This window comes from Macrobrachium rosenbergii, chromosome 48 (genome assembly GCF_040412425.1).
Source record: "Macrobrachium rosenbergii isolate ZJJX-2024 chromosome 48, ASM4041242v1, whole genome shotgun sequence".
Classification (NCBI taxonomy): Eukaryota; Metazoa; Arthropoda; class Malacostraca; order Decapoda; family Palaemonidae; genus Macrobrachium; species Macrobrachium rosenbergii.
This window is the reverse complement of record NC_089788.1, coordinates 45,251,459-45,260,376: the sequence shown is the minus strand read 5'-3', so window position 1 is coordinate 45,260,376 and position 8,918 is coordinate 45,251,459.

Here is an 8,918-nt window from a genome sequence, read left to right as displayed (position 1 = left end):
GCTGATTGCTTAGCTTTAAAAGCTCGATAAAGCAGTTCAGCCTTTGCCTTAGAGCCAGCAACCAATCTATCATCATCTGTTAGCAATGGAGGAATGGATAATGAGCCTGACCCACAAATAGATGATGCCAATTTAGTCTATTTGCAGCATGGAGAGACTCAACAAAAATGGTGTAATTTTCATGTGAATTATTTCTTCTACATGTGATGAGTTTGGTCTGTTTGTTAAGGTAACCCCCTGATCTCAACCCCTTGATGAGGTGGGGAGCTTAGGAGTCCACTGCATGGAGTGTGTGCTTCTTTACACCTACTCTTTCTGCTGTGGATTCAACTGAACATTGGGACCTGTAACTCCTTTACTCCTCCTCCTATAAATTTTCCCCTTCCCTTTTTCCAATTCCGTTGACGACCTTGGCATGTTATTAGATTACTGAATTCACTGCTCTTTTAACTTGATGGAGGGTGGAGTTGGACGACATGCCACTCCACTCGTGAGACTAGAGTACCTGACATGGTCGAGCGAGGGGAAATATTTATGTCAAACCATGCCTTCGGTGCTGGGTCCAATCTCGACGGACTGATGACCCTCAAGGTAATGTGGATATAGTGTATATCCAGGTGAGGATCCCAGGGAAGTTACCACTGTGTGTAACAGTATTGCTCCTCCCCACCGTTGGACCTCCCTGGTGAGAGAGACCTCATCCTGGACGAAATTTATATTTTTCATCATATGGCAAACATATCAAACATCCCTACGACTTCTACAAGGATATGGACTATTCTAAGGAAAGCTCAAATCACAAAAGTCAGAGTGATTTTAAAACATTAATACCATTTACTAGACACAAAATACCTAAATACTGTCATGACCCAACCTTGACTCATTTCGATTCCCTCTTTGGGAATCGAAGTTGGTCAAGGTTTCTAACCATGGAAGGTGAACAAAATGTTTTAGCTTTAAGATTAGAAAATTATTTATTAAAAACAAGCATCCAACGACAGAAATGTTGTTCAGATAAAGGAGAAGACTTGGCTTATAGAAGCCACAACAAAAAGTCAGTCTGAAGACTGTTTGTCTTTGAAAAATATAGAAAATCTTAACATAAAAGTGGAAAAACACGATACCATGATCAGCATTCAGGGTACCATTGTACTTCCCGAAAATAACAACGAACCAATGGATAAGAAAATGCTATTAGACTTTCTCAAAACAAGACACCCCAAGGTCCAGGATTGCAATAAACAAATATTAAAATAGCAAAAATAAAATTTGAAGGTGAAGATGTACCTCAAAAAATAAAATTTTTGGCCAAAACAGAGAGTTAAGACCCTTTGGCTCAAAGCCACTGCAGTGTAAAATATTGCAGTAAATATGAGCACAAAAAAAACTGTCATAATGAACCGGTATGCTCTTATTGTGGATCTCCTGAACATACCACACAGTGGAAGTGCAATGAACCTGTGTGTACACTGTGGACAGAATCATCATGCAAAATCCAAAGAAGGCATGTATTACATATACAACACGGAATTGAAAATGTTACAAGAAAGAACAGGCATGTCCATGAAAGAGGCTAAATTAGAATTAAAAGTGAGAGGAGCCAAAGATCCTGCTAAGAAACTTACATATTCTTCGATATCAACAACCAATAATGAAACAAAAACACATACTGATAGAAATAACAAAACGCAGCAAAATAAATATCAAGAAGAAATTAATACTATCCAGAAAAAAAACTAAAATAGTGAAGAATCAAGAAACAGGTGGAAATGATATGGATAATATTCTATCAAATTCATTTGAAGTATTATTGTGACTAGGAGCAGAAGAAGATACTACCACAGAGGTAGAAAAGGAAATTAAAGATAAAAAGAGACCTTTGGAGACAACACCCATAACGAAGAAACCAACAATTGTTAGAGAAACAGCGGTTAAACTAAAGATAAATGATATGAAGAAAGAACAAAAACAAGTAAGAATATACCTCTATCTCCTAAAATAATATAAAACCTATGGATGCGGATATCCAAAGTACCCAGGAAGTGGAAGAGAACCATGCCATACATAAGAATGATTATGTCAAGGGAGAAGAGATTATTCCATCATCAGTATTTAGTACAACAAGAAAAAATAGAACAAATATACATGATAACACATGTAGAGATATTTATTGTTTCACTGAATTATGCAATTGTTTCACTGAATTATGCAATAATAACAAAAACATAACAAATATGGTTTAACAAACATTATGAGAAATTTTATGAAATATAGAAAAAAAAGAAACAACTGATTTGAGTACCCATGACAAAGGTTGCATATGCATTGAAAACTTAATACATTATTAAGAAAAACAAATGAATGTCGTGAGTAAGTTATTGGAAAAATCCAAGTTGATATTACAAAAAAGAAAGCATAGCTCGACCACTGTAACATAATATTTTCAGTAGCTATATCATACAATGGAACGTAAATGGTATACAGACCAGATTACACCAAAGAGAAATACAACAATTACTAAAAGAATATGAACCAATGATATTATGTTTACAACATGTCAACAAAACAATTTCGACTATAGGTAAATACACATTAGCATCTACATCACGAGAGGAAGAAGGAAATTTAGGTACAGCCATATATGTGCATAACAAAGTAGTTTATGACAAAGTATCTGTAAACATTGCTGACTTGGAAATATTAGGTATTAAAATCCAAATAAAAAACGATAAATTATGTAATTTATAACTTATACAACCAACCTAATAAAAATTACGACATTGATAAACTTAAAAAATTACTTAATAATGCCAAGGAACCTACATTAATAGTAGGTGATTTTAATGCCCACAACCCAATATGGAAATGTAACTGTACAAACTCAAATAGAGTAGGAAGTAAAATAGAAGAATTCATAGATTCAAACGACATGTGCTGTATAAATGATAACGAAATCAGCATATATTTTTCAAAAACAAATGGAACATTTTCCTCAATAAACTTAACTCCATGTACAACAAACATAGTAGACAGATTGGATTAGAATACGGTTGATGACTTGCATACCAGTGATCATTTCCCAATATTAATTTCATTATTATAAAATAATCCCGCCAAACATGTCCCTCAATATAACATTTATAAAGCAGATTGGGAGCGATATGAATTCCACACAATAAATATCCCACCATTTGAATATATATAAGATTATAATGAAACAAATAGGTTTCCTGTTGATGCCATGAAAAATGCTGCTGATAAAGTGATACCAAAATCAAAATCTCATCAAACAAAACAAAAAGTCTCTTGATGGTCTGAAAAAATAACAGAATTAATAAGAAAAACACCAGATTGGAAAGCGATTAGATAATTTGAATAGAAAGTTCAGTAAAATAAATAAAACATTACCATTATTAGAAGAAATTTTACAAAACTAACTATATTATTGTTAGACATTGATACATTAAAACCTCTATCTAATAGAATATCTGCAAAATTGAAAAAAGAAGTAATTCAAGGAAGAATCATTTCATGAGGGGAAATATGTATCAGATCTCTCTACTAAGACTCCCATACAAAAAATATGGGAACAATTTGGGAAAATAAATGGTACCCAAGATAAACCACCTAGACATGCCATATTAAAAGATGGGAAAAGAATACTTGATCCAAAAGAAATAAGTAATATTATAGAAGAAAACTTAGAAAAAGCCATAAAAATTTAGATGAACACTTCTGCACAAAGAAAAATAGTATAGAATTAATAACAATAAATTTTGAAACCATATAAGATATATATTATAACAGAAAATTCAGTATGGAAGAGCTGGAATTTGCTCTCTTGAACAGCAATAAATCTGCCCCTGGAGGTGACTATATTTGTTTTGAAATAATCTGCCACTTAGCACCTTTGGCAAAGTCATACTTATTACAGTTTTATAATTACTTATAGCTTCGAAATTTATTTCCTGATGAATGGTGTACAACTATAATTATTCCTATCCCCAAGGCTGGAAAGGATCCCAGTAATGTAAACAATTGCAGACCAATTTCTTTAAGAAGTTGCTTATGCAAATTACTAGAGAAAATGGTTAATGCTCGACTAACATGGCACATTTAAGAAAATAAAATTTTGACTCCCGCTCAATTCAGGTCACAATGTGTCAGATCTACAGTGGATTCTCTCTCTGACTTAGACAACATACGAAGAGGATTTGAACGAAAACAAATTACTATAGCTGTCGTTTTTGTCATTCAAAAGGCATATGGTACTACATGGAGATATGCAATATTAAAATTAAAAATGTTACATAAAAACAGCATCCATGGACATTTACCCAGGTTCATCCTAAACTTTTTGACAAATCGGACTTTTCAAGTGAGAATTGATAATGCATTGTCATGTACATTTCCACTTGAAAATGGTGCTCCACAAGGAAGCGTCCTTAGTGGCACACTGTTTACTTTAGCAATAAATGACATCAGTAACAATAAAGAGTGCCCTGAGAATTCAGACGAGTGATTTTCCAACCAAAAAATTATTTGAATTAAGAGATGTATTTATTAACAATCATTTACCACCTTCCTCAATTAGATCTAGAAGATCGCTTGGGTCACTGAATTTAAATATACAGCTACCTTCAATAGCAAAATTACCTCCTCCTTGGAATATGAATAAAATTAAAATTTGCACACACTTAAAATATTTATCAAAAAGTTACTCATATATCCCAGAACACCATAGACAACATACTGTAGAACATATAATCTGAAAAGGTCCACATTGCGCAACATACACAGACAGATCTAAGTCTCAATGTAGAGTGGGATATGCTGCAGTATCCAAAGACAAAACGTATTAGTTCCCTCTACCTGATAATGCCTCAGTATTTACAGCTGAGCTATGTGTAGTAGCATCAGCCATAGAAATAATTAAAGAAGCCTCATTTAATAATTTTGTGATTTATAGCGACTCCATAAGCCCTGTAGAAGCCATTCAAAGTTGCAATCCAAAAAAGTAATATTGTACAACAAATTAAGTTTTTACTCCAAAAATTGTATAATAATGGAAAAAATATTGAAATATGTTGGATCCCTGCCCATGTAGGGATTAAGGGAAATGAAGAGGCAGATAAAGCAGCTAGGGAAGAGGTCCACATGACAAGAGTTAATGTAAACGCCCCTATTAGTGGCTATGTAAGGTATATAAAAACAATCATTGTAAGTAAAAGACAAAATTACGGATGAACAACCTGAGAATTAAAACAGATAAAATCCAGTGTTGGAAATGGAGTTCATCATATCAGAGAGAGAGACACACAAGTAATTCTGATGTGTCTTTGAATAGGTCATACTCATTTGACACATGGACACTTAATAAATAGTACACGTGGCCCTCCTCTCGAATGCCAAGAATACAAAGTGTTGATGACAGTCAAGCATGTATTGTGTGAGTGTCCAAAATAGAACTGCAGTGATAATCAAATTTTGGAAATAAATCAATGGAGGAAATTTTGTCAGAATCTACATTTTCAGTAATACCAATTTTAATGTTCATTAGGAGCTATGATTTAATTGATAAAATATAAAAATAAGTAAATAATAAAAATACAAAAACCTTTAGGGTGTCTAATGAATTTTAAAACAACTAAGTTTTTAAATGTTACTTAACTTATTCTGAATTTTAATATACCCTTTTAGTGAGTAAAAATGGAAACATGAGTATAAAATTATTTATTATGTGAGTGTGCTCTAGCATGAGAGCATATGCCTTTGTGCAGTTTTTAATTTCATTTTCATTCATTCATCACCATACCTGATGACCTATTTGGTCCCAGTGCTAGGCCTCTGGCCTAGACCTATCATTTCATCCAAATCCCTCGGGCCAGCCCTATAAGAGCTGATAGTCAGCTTAGTGGTCTGGTTAAACTGTTTTAAAAATAACAATAATAATTGTCACGGTAAGCTCTTCTACATTGTATCATCAAACCATGTCTGGTCATTTGTCCTGAATTTAATGATCTTTCTAAAATGGCCATCAGAATTTCATTGAGCTTCTTCTTGGGATTTGGATCTGATATAGTATCTGGAATATTAAGTTCCTGACATGCTTCAGTAATACTATCCCAGTTAGCTCTAGATTCCACCCAGACCATTTTTCCATTGGTGGAATTAAGAATATACTGATTGACAGATATGTCCATCTCAATGGCGCAGTGGTCGGAGGTACCTATATACTACCAGACCTTGGACTTTACAGTGAATATGAGGTCTAATATATCACCAGAGATATGCATGGGTTCCTCAATTAGCTGGACAAAATGGGAGGATACACAGAACTCAAGAGCAGACCACCCATTCTCAGATAAAAATATCAAATCCCAGCTATGGGCATAACTCTGGATGTCAATGAAATTTTACCTTAGGCCCAGAATATTTGAGTAAAGTATTCTGCAGTTTTTCTTACAGTAATGAGTAGCAGGCCCAGGGTTCAGCTTAAAGTCTCCTGAAGAAATAAAAATTAACAAAATTAGTAGCAAATCTAATAGACTGACAACAATACACTGTGAGGTCCTGCTCGGTCACCGTGACCCTCAAGGGCATCCTCATTTCAAAACCAAAATCTACACGATGCACTGATTCAAGTAATCTTTTATGCATTTTTCAGAGCTACTTTATGACATTGTTAGAACTGTAATTACTAATGCATGCCAGTCATTGCAAGCTTTCCAAGCATATGTATTGAACTCTCTTTCTAATTTGTATATAGAATTGTTAATCATTTTCTAGGTGTGAGAAAACACATCTGGCTGTATATAGATATCTTTCTGCTTCTCCCTAATGTCAAATGCTACTTTTACATTCGCAATATACCTTGACTCTGCCTCTTACTCGCCACCTCGTTATACTGGTGACACTGCCAGCACCAGTCCATCCAGCGACAACACCACAGCAGCAGCAAGCATCCACCTGCCACTGTTCACAACTCACAACCCAGAGGCCTGGTTCTTCAGAGTAGAGACCATCTTCAGGTCTAAGAAAATCTCCTCCACGTCCTGGAAAGCCGACGCCATCCTCGAGTTCCTGCCAGACGACATCTTTGAACAAATCACGGAATGACTCGCCGACCAGAATACCACCGTCACCTACGAAGCACTGAAGTACCAACAAAGGTCGTCCTTCGGCATGTTGTCTGCCCTAAAAGCAAAGAAGGTCCTAGACAATGTGGGGGCAGCAACAGGAGATCAGTGGCCATTGCAAGTCTACAAGCAAGTGTGGTGGCTAGTTACGACCCCGCCACAGATAGCCACCCAGAGACTACACTGGACCTTGTGAGAGAGGTCCTACTCACAAAATTACCCCGCCAAACAGTTGTGGCCATCCCCAACGCATCAGTCATGGACCTCGACAAGTTTCTGAAGATGGTTGATATTGTCCACCTGGCCCACAAGTCGGCAGCAGACTGACGTAGAGACGAAAGCGATCCAGAGGGCCCTGCTGCCCCCATGCACTGCCACTGGAGCTTCAAGTGGAAAAACAAACCCAAGTACAAGCCCAAAACAGAAGAACATACCAAGGGCATTTGTTTCTTCCACTGGAGGTTCGGGAATGAAGCCGGAAATGTGAAAGTGACTGCCACATGTCAAAAACGTGCAAAAGGGTCACAACAGTGACCCAACAAACTAAACATTAGTGGTGGCCAGACCGGTTGCCTTGTTAGAGAAACTGCGCCTGCCTTCCATTGTCTTTCTTCCAGGTATAGGCAAAAAGACTCAACATGTTTTTCATTACAGACAAAAGATCAAATACCGGGTTCCTGGTCGACACCAGCACATGCAAGTCATTCGAGCTAGCCAACCCGCACGAACGCCTCAACCCAACCTTCAGCACTCTACAGGTGTCCACTGCCAACAGAGCCCTGCTAAAAATATACGGGAAACGGACCATGAGTTTATGGTTTGGCGGGAAGCAGTGCACCTGGATGCTTATCACAGCAGATGTAACAATCATACTTTTACGAGCAGACTTCCTAAAAGACCATAACATGCTGGTGGATGTAGCAAAACAGTAGCTGATCACTCTGGCTCACTCCAACTCCAGCACCAGAGATAAGTCGCCTCTTACAGGAGTTCTCGGAGGTATTTAAGGATGACCTGCAGCACGACCTGACCAAACCCACAAAGCACCATGTCCAGTAACACATAGTCACTGAAGGTCATCTAGTGCATGCCCGTTTCAGACATTTGGTCCCAGAAAAACTCGCCGACACCAAACAAGCTTTCCAGGACATGGAATGCGCAAGAATATGCCAAAAAGCCTCCAGCGCCTGGGCATCTCCCCTCTGCATGGTACCAAAACCTGACAGCACATGGCAATCCTGTGGTGACTACTGGATGACGTGGACCTACAGTGACTTTGGTGGGAGAACCTCACCCTTATGGGAAGTGACCTATCCATCAATGACGAAGAGACGACCATCGCATGCGAGATGAGCACCGGACGCCCTCACCCTTACCTGCTGTTGGGGTTAAGAAAGAAAGCCTTCAACCTTGCCCACAACTTGTCCCACCCATCAGGCAGATCAACAGCCTGAACCCTGTTGGAGTGGTACATCTGGTGGGGAATGAAAGCAGACATCAAAAAGTGGTCAAGAGAATACCTCACATGCCAAATATCAAAAGTAACGAGGCACACAGAAGCAGGCATAGGAGAGTTCTAGACAACACAGCGACGACTGGCCCACATCCACGTTGACATTGTAGGAAATCCTGCCCCCTTCAAGGGGTACAGGTATCTCTTCACAATCATCGACCAGAATACCAGATAGCCAGAAGCAATACCATTAAGGCAGCAGACAGCAGAGAGTTTTGTGAGAGCACTAATAGGCTCCATCAGCGGACATGGAGTACCGCAGTACA